The sequence below is a fragment of the Amphiura filiformis genome, chromosome 9 (genome assembly GCF_039555335.1).
Source record: "Amphiura filiformis chromosome 9, Afil_fr2py, whole genome shotgun sequence".
NCBI classification, from domain to species: Eukaryota; Metazoa; Echinodermata; class Ophiuroidea; order Amphilepidida; family Amphiuridae; genus Amphiura; species Amphiura filiformis.
The window spans coordinates 57,086,110-57,104,940 of NC_092636.1; the positions used below are offsets into that span (position 1 = coordinate 57,086,110).

Below are 18,831 nucleotides of genomic sequence, written 5' to 3' on the forward strand. Positions count from 1 at the left end.
AGCGTTGCGTGCCTTCGCGTATACGTGACAGAGCATTGCACTTATGTCTTCCCGTTTACGCGAAAGACCGTGCGTAAAAATACATGGTATGTGCAGAGCAGTTTCGTCTAGTGCACTTCATGGGACGATTGACCATCATTAAAGGGTGATGATGGTATTTTCCCTGTTGGCGAATATTAGTCTATTCTAGAATGATAGAATGATAGAAAACCTATCATCAAAGAACTGTACCAGAATCTCACTATGCTCTATATTGATACAAACTTATCAAAGAACTGTACCAGAATCTTACTTTGCTCAATATTGATGCAAACGTATCAAAGAACTGTACCAGAATCTTACTATGCTCAATATTGATGCAAACGTATCAAAGAACTGTACCAGAATCTTACTATGCTCAATATTGATGCAAATTTATCAAAAAACTGTATACCAGAATCTCACTATGCTCAATATTGATGCAAACTTATCAAAGAACTGTACCAGAATCTTACTATGCTCAATATTGATGCAAACGTATCAAAGAACTGTACCAGAATCTCACCATGCTCAATATTGATGCAAACGTATCAAAGAACTGTACCAGAATCTTACTATGCTCAATATTGATACAAACTTATCAAAGAACTGTACCGGAATCTCACTATGCTCAATATTGATACAAACCTATCTAAGAACTGTACCAGAATCTCAATATGCTCAATATTGATGCAAATTTATCAAAGAACTGTACCAGAATCTCACTATGCTCAACATTGATGCAAACTTATCAAAGAACTGTACCAGAATCGCATTATGCTCAATATTGATGCAAATTTATCAAAGAACTGTAATAGAATCTCACTATGCTCAATATTGATGCAAATTTATCAAAGAACTGTACCAGAATCTCACTATGCTCAATATGTATTTAAACTTATCAAAGAACTGCACCAGAATCTCACTGTGCTCAACATTGATACAAATTTATCAAATAACTGTACCAGAATCTCTCTATGCTCAACATCGATGCAAGACTTATCAAAGAAATGTACCAGAATTTCACTGTTCAATATTAACGAAGTTTAGATTTTCATCATTTACGCAGAAACTAGGAATACATAACATGCTCAACCAATCTCACTAAAACACTCCAGCGTATGTGTTATTGTGTACAAAGTTTACTCTAAAGTGTCTTTAAATTAGTAAAGAAGGGTAATTGAATACATTACCTTCAATTAGGTTAGCTTTTGAATATTTCTCTGTAAGGCAAACTATTTTACAAATGCATGTGTATTTCGAACATCTAGTTGAATATTGAATGAATACTCGGGTGTCAATTGTGTTTTTATCTGATAATCTTCCATAACTTTGAATAGGAAACGACTGCTGTATAGGCAAGATATGTTGTAATTTGTTCAAACGTGATAAAATTGGAAGAAATATACAGATAAAATTCTATTCTGTAAATATTATTCTACAAAATTGAAGCATATGTTTCCTGATGCTCCAAAAACAGCCTTAAGCTTAGAAACTTTTAATACTCATGTAACATAACAAAAATCTGCGCATGTTGAACTTTCAGCATGATTTAATTTTAATGTTTTATAATAACAACTTCTTACTCTTCTTACATGCCCAAATCGGATAACAAAATCATCTCATTATAATGTAGAAATAATATTTTTGAGTTTAAAGCGTTCAAGCACCTACTTGAGGTTTTAATTTCGCATGTTCAAGTCATGTCTTGTTTATCATCAAGGAATAATTCATCGGGAATACTTGCTGTTGATATATGCATCTGTGTGAGGGTGCCTGGGAGTTATTCTTATCGCACTATCAGCCATAATGATCGCATTCCCTGTGGCATAATTCAATAACCCCATTCAACAAGCATAGCTCAAAAAGTGACCTCAAGTTGTTGAATATGAGTTTTTGTACACAACGCAATGAAATGTCATTCTATACATAAAGAAGCTTATTTGGGGTTAAAGAACTGCGTACTAAGAGATGTGCATGATCCTAGTGTCGTGGTTGTACAGTCACATTGTGAAGTTTTCAAGAATATTTATTGCGGCATGATCATCAATATTCTAAAGAAATCTTTTTATTTGTATTTTTGTGTCTCTGTATATAGATCCGTGCTGTATGGAACATTGACGACCACGCATACAGATTTTTGTTTTAATGACTCGATAATCAGGTACGTTAACTTTATCTATTATATTATGTGTTGACTTTAATCGGGCATTATTGATTGAAAGCAGAAGCTCATTTTGTGTTATACTACAGATTGTATGTTTAACATTTAAGTCGATTTTGAAACTCATGTGTGTGTATAAATTAATGACAATTTTTCTTCGGAGCTGTAATAGTTAAAGGGGCATTTCGTGTCTTTAGCATCCTCTTTTTAGGATATGGTTCAATGATATCCACGAAAAAACATTCAAATGATTCGGACATTGACTTGGCGAGATAACTGAAAGTATGTCACCTGTCTTGTATCTATGTCTGATGGCAGATAGTGTAAATTGAACGATGTCTTAAATTGCCAAACGACAGAATCGGCAAGATATGTTTTCCACAGAACCATTATGTGAGAGATGCGGCTGTAAATCACGAAGTGGCCCTTTAAGAAAATGAACAAGTTGGCATTATCTTTAAAAAAAACAACCCTTGATTCTTCAAGTGACGATGATTTGTAATGTAACGGGATGACCCTAAATTGGTTTACTTGGTCGAGACATGGAAATAGTATTTCCATGCTCGAGAGCGACATGTAACCGTTACCAACATAATTATGAAGGGGCCTATGTGTGTTGTCGAGTCTTTTGTCGTGTCCCGCAATTTCAGCAATCCTGACAAAATTAATAAATTAATAACATTATGTAACTCATTTGGTAGCTCTGGTGTGTGACAAGACAGTCGGATACACTGGTTTGATTTACTAATAAGATAAGACAAAAGTAATTACGAAAATGTCGTCCGAATGATTTGTAAGTCTGAATAGGCGATATGATATTGTCTGACAACTTTTTCGCAAGCTGACAAGCACAGCTAAGCACATTGAATAGAATTAAAAAATATAAAATACGAAACTAAAACTGGATCAAACATTTCAATCAAACCACTGGTTCAAAGTTGGTGTCATTTTACACAACATTGGTTTAATTATGAAAACAGCTTTGTGTAAAATATTTTGAATTATTTTAAGTGGAATGTTTTTTACCCAGATAGTTCAAGGTTGTTTTTAACTGAACATCCTGGGTAAAAAATACAAAGCGTTTTAACAGTGTATTTAAGACGCGACATTGCAAGTCATCGTCAAGACGTTAACTAATGAGCAGAAAATGTAATATCCTTTATATCGGACTAACGTATCTCTAAGGCTTTCCACGTGGTTATTAAAGGCATTCAACTCAACATATTTAGCTCCCTTAACTTCAGCTTTAATCAATGAATCGATTGGCACACTTATTGCTTTCAAATGCATATTTCAAATAGATTTCTTAATTTTGGTCTTGAAAATTAAACGCTTTCGAAATTTGTAAATTATTTTAACATAACATGTAATGTGCCCTCATGTGGGCTACGTCTGCGAACACATAAAAGTCACAATATATACATCTCTCATAAGGCTATAAGCAGAAATACAAGTGATGGGCGCAGGTGAGTGATGTGGATTATGCCATGTGTCGGGATTGTCCATGTACAATTGATTACAGTAGAGAGGCAACAGAATATGTTATTATCAATCAGATGGAAAGATGAGAGTAATAATGATGACTGGGATGAGAAAAGAGGCAGGAAAGGGAAATGCTGTAGACAGAACAATTGCTGAAGTAGCATTATGTATATACTGCGGTATTACATTGTGTTCGTGTGACGATCATTTATTTGGCTTTTGTTTGTTCATCTTTGCAAATGTTTGTAAACGAATAAGATATTTGTTGACAAAATTAACAGAGGGAAATTTGTTCAACATTATAATATTTAGCTTCTAGAACAAGTAGCAGGCCCCTTCTTTTGTTGGGTTTATTTTGATACGGATTAAATTAAATTAAATTAATATGATATTAATCAGCAATTCGAAATTCAAGATTCACATCCTCGATATTCAACCCATGAAATATTATTAGAATACAAAATATACCCCTGAGTGGAAAACGAATACAGAAGTTGTAAATTACTGATACACAGTGTTTCTATCACGATAAAAAACAACACCTTCCGTTAAACGTAGGTTAATAACTTTGATAAAATGTACATAGACATGGATATGAAATATTATTAGTATACAAAATATACCCCTAAGACCCAGAGTGGAAGACGAATCCAGAAGTTGCAGATTAGTCTACCTCACTGGGGGAACACGGTGTTTCTATCACGATAAACAACAACAACGTAGGTTAATAACTTTGATAAAAATGTACATAGACATCCTGGATATATTTAGGAATCCGTATTGGTCGTCGGTCGATCGTAAGCAGTCCAGATTGTAGTATTAATGCATCTGTATAATTATCTAAATTATATCAGTGAGGGTTCTATTTCCTATGAATACTTTATTCAATAACCGCAATATAACAATATGAATTACTTATACCCTGTATACACTTGAACCGCGAATTTAAAAACCGTAATAATAATAATACACACAAGACGACGCTGAACAATTTCCACCTACATCAAATGTTTTAAAATGGCTATGGCTGTTCTTGAAGTAAGAATCCGCTTTAATACTGACAAAAAAAACCCCCAAAAAGCACATAATTGTATTTTTTGATATTCGGAAACACCTGTCTCATAAACAAACACACATCATGTTTTGTATACAAATACTGCCTTTTGAAGGAATTTGGTCTCATAACTTTGTGAGCGTTTGCACTATTATTTGTTTGAAGTATATTAACATCACAATCATATTTATTTTACCATGAGATTCCCGCTAATTTGGCACTGTTGTGCCGTTGACCTAATCATTCAATGTCAGCCAATGTCACATAGATGACTAACAATACGAAGTAATATCAAAAACTTACATACTTGTGTGATGTTGAATACGGTTACTGTTATAAATGAAGAAACAAACCGATTCTCATTTTTTGGGTCGTCACCATTCCTGGTACAGAACAACGGAAATGATATTGTCAGTGGAACTGTCAGTTTGCTGGCCCCATGTAAAGAATGGGGTATTGAATTCTAGCTTTGGATCTCGTTATACAAGAACATGCAAATAATGTTTCACCATGTTCATGAGTTATATGCTGGAAAGTAATCATACAGAGCATACACAGATGTCGATTGTATCTCAAACCTGTACCTCTGGTGGGTAAGGAATGTAACAATGCAATCATGAAACGCGATCAGGCAGATTCTTTGGATTTGTTTTTGACGCAGTTAAAGAAAAGATGTTAGTTCTAGAGAAATCGCTTCTTGCAAGCATTTTATAATGATTATGGGCCACGAATATCATTGGCTAGACCGTTTACAGAATATTGTTAATTAGGTGAAGAGCAGGGCGCTTACAGAATATTGTTAATTAGGTGAAGAGCAGGGTAACATTTGAATAGACTTCCTTTATGGAAAGACCAGAGCCATCAGTGGTATGATTTAAATACGAGATATTGGATAAAAACTGAACTTATCATACCACCGTTCACCCGAACCGCACACGTACCTACACCGGGATATATAAATACCAACATTCATGCATTAGAACGAATAATGTATAATGTAGTCTAACCACTTCTTGCAATATCATTGTATATCACTACCTCTATATTATCAAGTTGACCTCAAATTACAAGTTTTTGCCCTAAAGTCTATAAGGTATATACATACGTATTGCTCCGTAAGGTATACGAATGTCGAAAAGTAACCCGTCTAAACCCCTACAGCGGAGTACTTAACCCATAGTAGAATACTAAACCCATTGTGCAAATCCTGTCCCCGAATTCCTATCATGGCAATGGTAATGCAATATGATAAAGGATGATCTGTTTTCGTTCAGTGTTGGTAATATGAGTTATTTAAGCCGCGGTTTATGCCACATAGTGACAGACCTTTCACTACCAGTATATTATGGCATGGCTACTATAGAAGAAGAGTATCGCTGTGATTGGTTTTCTTGTTAGGAAAGTGCAATGAATGCACCTTTTTTCGATATTGAAAGTGGCCACATTTAATATCAATGCATTCTCTATTTTCTTCATAGATGAATTAGTTGCATCCAAAACTGATCTGAAAAGATCTGAAAGAGGCCTAGCTCAAGCACATTGCAAAGGCTATACAATGGTTCATTATCAAGTTGTTGCTCCTTTGACAAAGAGTATCGTTGCAATTGGTTTTTGTAAGAAAGTACGATCAGGAATACGTGTTTAATACAATGCTGAACGTGATCACATTTACCTTTAATTCTTTCTCATTCGCTCTCTCGATAGATCAATCAGTTGCATCCAACATTGGTAAAATCTGAAAGAGATTGAGTGGCTCAATATATAACAAATTGCAAAGGCTAAACAGATTAACACCAATATGTTGCTCTCTTGAGCAACATGTCTAGTACAAAGAACAATGTGTATTTCTACCTATTCAAAATAGATGATACATGTAGTTTAAACAAGTAGTAAACTTTTTCCTTTCTTCTCAAATATCCTGTTGTAACCTAATAATTTATGAATTCTTAAGAGAAGATTGTTGAACAAATAGTGTCAAATTTGCTCAATCAAATGTAAAATTTATTAGAATAATTTTCTTAAAACAATTAATCCGAAAGTTAATTGTGTTAAATGCTCACAATTTCAAAATACGAATACTGGATTTAAAAGTACAATTTTGAAATAGTTTGATGTCGAAATTACAAGTATAAACGAAAGACAGGATACGCCAGTCTTTCCTGACGTGCTTATAGTATAGATAAGTCGGCTCATACTCATCCATGATTACATTTAAGTGGGAACAGAATTGTAAGCACGTACTGAAGATATAGTAAATGATAATATTAAGGAAGAGATTATATCCTAGGTGTCGTGACACTGCATAGACAACATCTATGCTCTCTTTGAATGCGTTTAATAAACTATAGCTCACGTATATGGTGCTATGTGACACATAACTCCCTATGATAACCTCTTCAATTTCTATAGATTTATCAGAAGTTTATCTACATTCTCATGCTTCTTGGCGATCAAAATGCTCGTGTTTTAACAGGTGTAAGATAAATTTTACTGGAGCAATTTAGATTCCATTATTACATATAAACTTGTCTAATGTTTGCACATAACACTCTCAGATCTTTTACGTGTAGGTAAAAAATACTTTACAGATCTGTGTAAGGTTGTCGAATTCACGGTGTTTTTACAGGCGCCCTATATCAAAAATGAACTTAAATTAGACTTGGGGCTATATGACGTTGTTGATAACAAATCTGCTTGGGGCATGTTTATGTATTTGCACATTGAGGACGTTTGGAATTCTTCTTCCAACAAGGTCATGAAAACCCACTCAAGGAAGATCAGCGATTTGAGAAACAAAGACAGTTTTATCTTATGAGATTCTTAAATTATTATCACGTGATCTCTATACCATTCCTGTAAGATGCTATTGAAAATTTCATTATGAAATTTGATTAAGTAGTGAATAGAAACATAATGTTATTGTAGACCCTAATACTGTATGTTACTGGTACTTCTCGTGTTGCTGTAGCTAATGTTTCTGTGGCTGTTCGTGATCGTAGTATTGTAAAAGTAGCTATCTACTTCTGATACTGGCATTGATGAAGTAATTGTGTATAAAAACATAAGTTAATTAAAATAGATAATATTCGTGACATATTTAGAAATCAGACCATGTGACTATGGCAGAATTACATGAACCACCTCTATCACGAAGTGCATTTATGCTCTAAGCAAATTACCTTCCCAAAATTTAATTTCGTCAAGAAAATTTCCAACAACATAACTCTCACCGCAGCATACCATTCAACTCTTTCTTCTTTCACGTGTCCCACTGGGTCGACTGTCGCAATACTTGTTTTGACTTCAAATCTCATCACCATACAATAAAGTAAGTCAAATCAGGTGTGGAAAAAAGAGAAAAAACGGACCATGGGAATTGCAAATAAAAATTCATGTCAGCTTCTTCAACAGATCCGGGCAAATAACCCCTGAGATTTAAGCATTTCCATGCAACGTATGGTCTACAGGGTCCAACATAATTGCCGTATGTTGCTAATTAGATTTTCAAAGTGCGTGGAAACTCGACTCAGTACTTCGTCTAGGATATTGCACACGTAAAGTATTACACTATTTCACCAAAGTTCAGTGAATGGGGTTGACAACACACGTTACGGGTCGTTGTTCTTTGAAATGAGGTAATTTTGATTTAATAAGGAGACGGAATTTGATAGTGGATGAATGGGTAATGTTATATAGTTGGAAACATGCATGCATACAAAATGGGGTTCTACCAAATCAGGTAGAAAATTGCTTTCTTTTGATAAGTCAAACCGTTGAAATTTCTATCATCATTTAATCATTACTTTTAGTTACAACATTTACGTAATATTTCTTCTTGAATGTAAGACATTATACAGTATAAACAAACCCGTATCCAGAACATTGCTTTGAACACGCTCGATAAATACATTGATGTCAAATTGTTCATATGGGCGGTTAATCGACAAAATTCAAATCTGATAGAACAAGTGGACCGAAACTTAATCCCCCATCTCTTGAAGCATTGAAAGATACATTACACCACTCAAGTAATTCTGAAAAGTGTTTTCCACCTCCATTCTCCCTGCTGAATTTCGATGCTATCATCAGTAGATAACAAAATCTGTTATTGAATGCCGATTGAGTATAGTCTCCACCTATCAGACCATTACATGTGAAATTGAAACTATAATACAATGTATATTACATTGTTTCTTCACTTCAATTGGACATTATTAAGGTTATTAATTATTTTAAACTGTTGTGATTTGGTAGTTCACAGCATCTTACGAATCGTAGTGAGCTTTGGCAAAAAGTGCATTGCTCAATTCATAGCGAGTGTGTAGAAGAATGAAAATATCACAGATATCACTTTTATAGGTGCTGCGGTTCTTTAGTTACGTTGTAAAGAGGGATGAAACAACAACACTTTTGTAAAACGTACATAACTCATTTATAACAATAAATTAAGCAAGTTTGCAAAGTATAGGATTTGTAGAATGAACTTTTGCAAAACATCAAGGTGTTGTTTTTCAACAATATATTGACCTAGATAATGAAAATCAATTTTTAGGTTGCTTCGACCAACAATACCTCGTCTACCTTTAACTGAAAGCAGAAGCCTATTTTGTTTCGCAAGTAGAGAATGTATTTAACATTTAAGTCGATTTTGAAACTCGTGTGCGTATTAATTAACATCAATTATTTTTCTTCAGAGCTGTGTTAGTTAAAGGAGCATTTCGTGATTCTAATAGATATCCGCAAAATATTACTTCCAAAATTTCAGATGATACGGATATTGAATTAGTGAGTTACGCATGATTTTAGGTATACCCACTGACTTGTAATTTCTGTTTGATGACAGATAATACAAATTGTACGATGTATTTGTCAAAAGACCGAATTTGCCAGAAATGTTAGATATCTTAATATTGATATTATCTTTTAAAACAACATTAAGTGGCGATCTATTATATGTAATGGGATGACCATGAGTTGGTTCACATTGGTCGAGAAGCCGCGGGCCGAAGGAGTCGACACCTAAACTACGGTGTGTTGTCGAGTCTTTTGTCATGTCTCATCATTAATAACATTATCTTCCTCGTAGCTCTGGAATGTGATAAGACTGTCGGATACACTGGTTTGGCTCAAATGTGTGATTTCATCATAGTAAGTCGCAAATACTATATAAGTATGCATAACGTGACGAGATATTTTTTGTGCATATTCTCAGTCATCCAGGTATATAAAATATCAAGTTGATTAAAATTAAAATTTAGTCAACTGGACTTACTATTTATTGACTGGCGACGTTTCCCATCCTATCCTGGATGCTTCCTCAAGCCGTCTGATTTTTCGGCGGCTTGAGGAAGCATCCAGGATGGGATGTGAAACGTCGCCAGTCAATAAATAGTAAGTCCAGTTGACTAGATTTTAATTTAAATCAACTTGGTATAACGTGACAAGTAAGTCAAACATTTTGTTGAGAGAACTTGTTTAAAATCTCTGTTTATCGTGACGAGTGTTTGTTAACAGAAGTTACGAAATGTCGTAAGCCTGTATAGGCAATACAATACGGTAGTGTCTAACAGATTTTTCGTAAGCTGACAAGCACAGATAAAGCTCACTACCATTCGCAAGATGCTGTGAACTACCAAATCGCAACATTTTAAAATAGTTGCTAACCTTAATAGGATAACAAAATGTAAAATAAGAAACTACAACTAAATTAGGTATTTCAACTAAACCACACAGCTATAAAGCAATTTACCAAACGTTGGTTCAATTATGAAAACAACTTTGTATAAAATATTACCAAATCCTTAAATTTCAACATATTTATAGACCTTAACATAGTCAGTAATCGATGAATCCATTAGCACACTTATTTCAAATGTATATTTCAAGTAGATTTCTAAATTTGTTCTTGAAAAATCAAAGGCTTCGAGTTTTAGATTATTTTTAACATAGCAGGCATGAAAGTCATGTACAAAGTGCGTTCATGTGGCCTTCGTTCGGAAAATTAAAATTAAAGGTCGCAGATCTCTTATGAGTCTAGCAGAAATATGGTGACGGACACAGATGAATGATACAGATTAAACCATGTGTTGGGTTTGTCGATGTACAATGTATTACAGTATTATATTATTATCAATCAGATGGAAAGATGAGAGTAATAATGATGACTGGGATGAGAAAAGAGGCAGGAAAGGGAAATGCTGTAGATAGAACAATTGCTGAATTAACATTGTGTGTACACTGCGGTATTACATTGTGTTTCTGTGACGATCACATACTTTGGCTTCTGTTTTTGCATCAGCAAATGTTTGGAAATAAATAAAATATGATGAGCAAAATGAACACAAGGATATGTGTTCAACAATACAATGTCAGGAAATAAATAAGCCCCATAATTTGTCAGTTGCCTGGCTCCCTTGCAAAGAAAGGGGTGTTGAAATCTAGCGTTGGTTCTCCTTATGTAAGAACATGCAAATAACGTTTCATTATGGCCATCATGTCCATATGTTGTGTATTTGGAAAGTAATCAAACAGAGAATACATATACTGCGCCAATAAAGTATCCTTACACTTGGAAAAATAATCACAATGTCAAAACTGAACAATATTGGTGTAAATTTGTTTTTTTAATAGATGCACTATCTAATCCTGCACATTATGACACCACATTGAATCCAATGTGACCTCAAGAAGTAAAGTTACAAGCAATTGAATAGACGAAGATCCCGTTTTGAAAGTGACAAACTGGCCTATACAAGGCGCAAAAAGATTCCAACAAGCGAAACAAAGAGACAACACAGTTTCTTCAATAAAGCGTTATTTAAAGCAGTTGTTATTTCAGTTTTTACTTCTCTGTACTTTTCATAACTTTTATTTAATTTAACAGTTCTTTTGTTTCAGTTTTATTTTGTTCCTTTTGTTTTAAATTAAAGCCAAACGCATAAATTAGCCATTCACCACTCTCACACCAGATGTCTAGTCTGTGAAGTTTTGAATAGGTCAGTTTGTCACTTTTAAAACTGGACCTTCGTTTAATCAAATGCTTGTAACTTTGATTCTTGAAGTCACACTGGATTCAATGTGGTGTCATAATGTGCAGGATTAGATAGTGCATCTAGTAAAAAAACAAATATACCCCAATATTGTTCAGTTTGGAAATTGTGATTATGTTTCCAAGTGTATAAAGGATACTTTATTGGCGCAGTATATATGTCGATTGTATCTCAAATCGGAATACCCTTGGTGGGTCAGGAACAGGTAGGGTCGTGGTGATGATGCAACATAATTTATGTAGCGGGTGTTTTTTCTTAACGCAAATTTGTTTAAAAAAAGGTCAGGTCTAAAGACAGTCGCTTTTGGAAAGCATTTTATAATGACGTGGGACATGCATATCATATCATTTATAGCGTACGTATGTTATATTAAAGATGAAGAACAGGGCAACATTTGAATAGATTGCCTTTATGGTCGCTGCTGAAAAGCATTTTTACAACGAGTTGGGAGATGAATATGATGTAGCCCTATTGGTTAAACCATTTACATAATATAGTATCGTGAATATGGAGAACAGGGTAGCAATTGAACAGACTGTCTTTATGGAAATCCCTCGACGGCTCTTTTCAGAGCCACATGTGAAATGGAATTAAATAGGAGATACTGTGTAAAAACATTATACTTTGACCAGCTCGTATTCGGCGGGAATTGTTAGGCTTTTACCGTGGGCTTTTACCACTACGCCGAAAAGTAGTACCGGCGTTAAGAGTGATATAGTTGACATGTATGATCTATATTTGTGTGGTAAAGAAAGTAGACAAAGTATAGAACTTCAATGAATAACTTGTGATGCTTCTGGCGAGATGTTTCCAGACAATTATCAAAAGAATATATTGATATTAATCCGCGATGTTATAAGGCCCGCCGATTACAATCTGATCAAACTATACAAAGTGATTGTCTTTGAACTTTTGCAACTTTGGTACAGATGTCCTTTGTTGGCGAATGACATCTAATGGCAGTGAAGACTTGAGGTTTCAGTTGCAGCAGGACAACCATCCATCAATGGCTGTCTCATTGTTTAGAATTAATTAGTCAACATTTACATTAGCCGTTGTTCATTATTTCTGGTAGAATAACTCATGTCGACACACGCGAGTCCAGTTGGATCTTATGGTGTATTTTATGAGCATCGTTATGATTACAGTTTACTTAGGACAGTTCGTGCAATTTTGTTGACTCAATTTATATTAGTGTTAGTGTTCGTGATTAGGAGGATGTTTTTAAATGTTACAATTTCGCTTTTAAAATGTCAGCCCGGCTAGTTATACATGTTATGATATTAATGTAAAGCAAGTAATCACGTTTTCACTTATTGAATAATACTATTAGATTAAATAGGTTAAATTAAATGTATATTGATATTTCATTTGCAGGTTTTTATGCGGCTGCAAAGTTTTGCGAATTTTTGTGAAGTGCATACCAATTGACACGACAATATAAATCATTTGTCTTGTCCAAGCCTTGATATTGATGACGATTTGGGCATAACATTCCTGTTATTACATTATTATAGTTAACTACTGCTAACAGTGATATTGATAATATGCCGACAATATGAAGTTTACCTCTCTCTGAATCTGAATCATGCTGTTGACGTGTTAACATGTGGCTAGGCAATTGCTAAAAATAGCTATTTCAATACTGACATATTAAATGAATAGAGTAATACAGAAATGACTGAATTTTCTCTAATGCAAATTGATAACATAGTTGCTTGCATATTGTTTGATATGAAATCTGTGGCAAATACATTATTTCATTGAATAAATAATAAACTAGACGTTCTTTACATAGGTTTGGAAGCTGTTTGTTATGGCGTAATTGTGTCACATAATAGATAAGGGAAAATCGGGTAAAATTTTAATAAATTAGATAAAAATTAGGTCAATATCTAGATCAGCAGATGAGCACTCTAAATATCTACGCCTCATAGCTTAACAAATGTTACACCCACGGGAATTATTATGTCTTAGCGCAGACGTATGTTGATTTGCCTAAACGCAAATTTCATTTGATCATTTTATTCAATGCACTATGTTATAGATTTACATGTATTTGTATGTATGTCATGCATGTTGTGCGGATCTGTAATCGTGTAGAACATTATCATATGATGTTGTCAGAATGTAATTGGGGAAATAGATTATTTATTTGGGTCATGTACCAAGGTCTACTATGGTAGTCCTCAATTATGTGTTTGTTATACCGACCAATATTATGTATAGCATGTACAGGCTGTATCAAAATGATTGGTACCCACAGGTGTTTATGAAAAGCCCGCTTCTTTTTCTTGTAACACACGACCCTCTAGGAATGGCCAGAATTTATAACATTTTATTACATTAATCGAACAACAATTGGTAGATCTTATATTGTATTTTGATGCGGCAGTCTTGTCCATTATCACTGCAAACTGATGGGTACCAATCATTTTGATATAGTCTGTAGAACCATGGGAGAACAAACAAGTTTATAAACGAAACTGTTTTACTGTATTACCTAAACGCACTGCTGCAATTAACAATACGGGTAATGTAGTCTTACCACGTCTTACAATTGAATATCATATACTCTTCCATCCGCACACACCCCGACAAACAAACTCCACACACACACACCCCCACCCCACACCCATACACCCCTCCCACCGCGGGTGCGTTGCGCATATCACCCGCCCAACATCCACCCTCACACACCCCAGTACATACCAACAAAACCCACCATGGGTGCGTCATATTGGGGATCGTCGGGTGATTTTTCGCCTATTTGTCAAGTTGACCTTGAATTTTGTGCCCTATATAAGCCTATAGGTTACATAGGTATTGTTCCCATCCTATCCCCGAATTCCTATCATGGCAATGGTAATGCAATATGGTAAAGGATGATCTGTTTTTATTATGCGTTGGTAATATGAGTTATTAAAGCCCAGTTTATGCAACATAGTGACAAAGCTTTCACTACATGTATGTTATGACATGTCTACCACAGTAGAAATTTTGTTGGCAAAAAGTGCGATGAATGTCCATTTCGTACGATATTGAACGTGGCCACATTTAATATCAACACATTCTATGTTGATAGATGAATTAGTTGCATCTAAACTTGACCAGCTCTGAAGGAGGCCTGGCTCAAGCACATTGCAAAGGTTATACTGTGGTTAATAATCACGTAGTTGTTCCTTTGAGCATGAATATCGTTGCAATTAGTTTTGGTAAGCAAGTGTGATCATGAATATGTGTTTAATACAATGCTGAACATAATTGACACATTTACTCTCAATGCCTTTCCATTCTCTCTCGATAGATAAATCAGTGCATCTAAAATGAATTAAATATGCCGTTGTTCTCTTTACCAAGAAAAATAATGACGAACTTATGATTCATTTAAACCATTGAGTATTGTAACCTACTAATTTTTACATTTTTAAGAAAAAATTGTTTTATATTTGCTCAATTATATCTTAAAATTTTTATTAATTTCATAGACGATCATATTTCCCTGACATTTCTCCTCATGCCCAAAATGTCCAAAATACGCATATTGGGTTCAAATTCCGAAAATTTCATTGATTATTTTAATCAATTAATCAATTAATTCTTTGAATCGTGCATGCCATTATTCCTTGCATTAATGAACAATCAGAATTACATAAACAAAAGTATACGCCAGAGCATGAGCTGACTTATCTTGAGCTGATAAGGAATGTGAACAGAAATGTAAGCACGTACTGGAATATAGTAAATGATAATATTAAGGAAGAGATTATATCCTAGGTGTCGTGACACTGCATAGACAACATCTATACTCTCTTTGAATGCGTTTAATAAACTATAGCTCACGTATATGGTGCTATGTGACACATAACTTCACAAGATAACCTCTTCAATTTCTATAGATTTATCAGAAGTTTATCTACACTCTTAGCGATCAAAATACGCGTGTTTTAACAGGTGTAAGCTAACTTTTACTGAAACAAAATCGAAATTTGTTAAGTATGCAGAAAAGGTGCAATTTAGATTCCATTAGTACGTACTAACTTGTCTCATGTTTGCGCATAACCCTGTAAGATCTTAATACGTAGGTAAAGTATACTTTACAGATCTGTGTAAGGTTGTCGAATTCACGGTGTTTTTACAGGCGCCCTATATCAACAGTGAACTTAAATTAGGCTTAAAGGAACATGGGGCTATGTGACGTTGTTGATAACCAACCTGCTTGGGGCGTGTTTATGTATTTGCACATTGAGGACTTAATTTGCATCAGCACGTTTGGAATTCGTCGTCGTATAAGGTCATGAAAACCCACTCAGGGAAGATCAGCGATATAGGTAAAACAAACAATGTTATTTTATCAGTTTCTTGAATCTTTATCACATGATCTCTATACAAAGCCGTAAGATGCTGTTGAAATCCACTGGTGGCATTATGGAATTTGATTAAGTAGTGCGTAGAAACATAATTAAGTACCCTACAGATTAATACTGTTGTTTTAGACCCTAATATGTTGCTGTTACTTCATGCGGCTTCTCGTGTTGCTGTAGATGTTTCTATATAGCCTTTTGGTGAGTAAAAGTAGTATGAATCCGTTACGATTATTTATATTATATAGAACAAATGATGAAAATCTGTGTGCTTCTTTTCTTTTTTTATTTGTTGATCATGGAATTATCATGATAATATTGACAATGTTGCTATCTACTCCTGATGTTGGCATTGTTGAAGTAGTCTACAGGTATACTGTAATTGGTGAAGTTTATATAAGCTTAAGCTGATGAAGTAGCTGTTGGGCTTCTCGTGTTGCTATAGATAACATGATTATACCTTCTGCTGATCGCGGCATTGTTTCTACTTCTGAAACTAGCCCGGGAAACTAACATTAATTAAGTGTTGTGTGTAAGAGCATTACAATGGCTACTACTCGCGATATATTTAGATCAAAACCAGACCATGTGACTATAGTAGAATAGTAATTGTTCTTGTGTAACTTCTACACTATCATGACTATACTTCACGAAATGCGTGTTTGCGATAAACAAATTATCTTCCCAATATTTAATTTCGTCAAAAAACCCTTCCAACAACATGACTGTCTCACCACAGTATTCGCTTCTACTCTTTCTTCTTTCACGTGTCCCACTGGGTCGACTGTCGCAATACTTGTTTTGACTTCAAATCTCATCACCATACAATAAAGTAAGTCAAATCAGGTGTAGAAAAAAGAGAGGAAAAACGCACCATGGGGATTGCAAATAAAAATTCATGTCAGCTCCTTCAACAGATCCGGGCCATAACAAATAACCCCTGAGATTTAAGCATTTCCATGCAACGTACGGTCTACAGGGTCCAACAAAATTGCCGTATGTTGCTAATTAGATTTTCAAAGTGCGTGGAAACTCGACTCAGTACTTCGTCTAGGATATTGCACATGTAAAGTATTACACTATTTCACCAAAGTTCAGTGAATGGGGTTGACAACACACGTTACGGGTCGTTGTTCTTTGAAATGAGGTAATTTTGATTTAATAAGGAGACGGAATTTGATAGTGGATGAATGGGTAATGTCATATAGTTGGAAACATGCATGCATACAAAATGGGGTTCTACCAAATCAGGTAGAAAATTGCTTTCTTTTGAAAAGTCAAACCGCTGAAATTTCTATCATCAGTTAATCATTACTTTTAGTTACAACATTTACGTAATACTTCTACTTGAGTGTAAGAAATTATTATACAGTATAAATAAACCTGTATTCAGAACTAGACAAATGCATTGATTGTTATACTTGATAATAAAATTGTTCATATGGGCGGTTAATCGACAAAATTGAAATGTTATGAAACGAGTGGACTAAAGCTTATTGTTTGATCTCATGAAGCATTAAAATATACATTACATCACTCAATGATTTTGAAAGGCTTTTCCCACCTCCATTTTCCCAGCTGATTTTCTGTGCTATCATCAGTAGATAACAAAATCTGTTATTGATTGCGGATTGAGTTCCTCTCTTTTATATCATGTCTCCGCCTGCCAGAACATTAGATGTGAAATTGAAACTAGTATAATGTAAAATGTCAGTGGGAATCAGATGTTTCGTAGTTATTTTCATTCTTATAAGTACGTGCATAAGACTTATAGTCCAATTGTAAAATTCATGTCCGCCTGTTGGAAGAGTATGTGTTTGCAATATGTACCCATTTTCATTTTACGATTTTGTTTCTAGACCCTGTTTAAACCCTGTTTTCTCAGTTATACGTTTTTAATGTGATGTCCTACTGTTGAACTGCGTAACGACAAACAAAGTCACATGCAGCCAGAAAATCTCGTACATGTATATTTACATTACCTAATGTGAATACATAAAGAAAAGGAAAAACATATTATAAGTTCTTGAAGGCTCTCTATGTTTTGGTCATCTATGTGCCTTATGTGAGAGGTACCTGTGAAGTAATTTTCATAGCCAATAATGTGCTATTGATACATCTCCCCAATGGATTAATGTTCTTCTGAAGACTTGCTGGAGTTTGGTTTATAAAACAATACACCTGTCAATAAAGTGGATCAGTGCAAGAATAAATAGGTTTCCTGGTGAAAGTGTCACTTGTTCGATGATTTGAATGATTTGTGAAAGCAGCACCGTTTTGGAAAGTGTCATCTGTGCGAGGATTTTATACGCAAAGGATATATAAATTCAAGTGTACAATGGGCGTCACTCAATTGTGATTTTCGCAGGTGAAGTGAATAAGGATATACATCAGTCGTCAGAACATTGAGTGCAACAGAACTTTATAATCAACAAGTAGAAGACTGCCGGATAAGTAGTAACATTTTTATTAGTGTGATTATATTGAATGCATATTTAATATAGTTCATGTGTACTGTTATTACCAAGTATATTATACTTTTCATTAAAGATTAAGATTTTGTTAACTTAATCAAACAGTGTGTTATTGTTATAATTTTGGCCTTGAGTTGTAACGACTCGTATGGAATAATAACTTCCAATTTCTTATTTCTCTACCCATTGGCTAAGAGACAATTTCTTACTTTATTTGTTGGGTGTG

General features: G+C 34.5%; 1 protein-coding gene across 2 annotated transcripts in view; it reads left to right on the forward strand.

Annotated features, from left to right (window-relative positions):
- The window catches only part of LOC140161217 (uncharacterized), a 194,576-nt gene that overhangs the window by 122,520 nt on the left and 53,225 nt on the right, over positions 1-18,831 (forward strand). Inside the window, exon 3 of one of the 2 annotated variants that reach the window (XM_072184669.1) lies at positions 2,117-2,182. The gene's annotated coding sequence lies outside the window, so the exon portion shown is untranslated. Of the gene's footprint in view, positions 1-2,113; positions 2,183-18,831 lie in introns of both variants that reach the window. The other variant, XM_072184670.1, reaches the window with a different exon arrangement.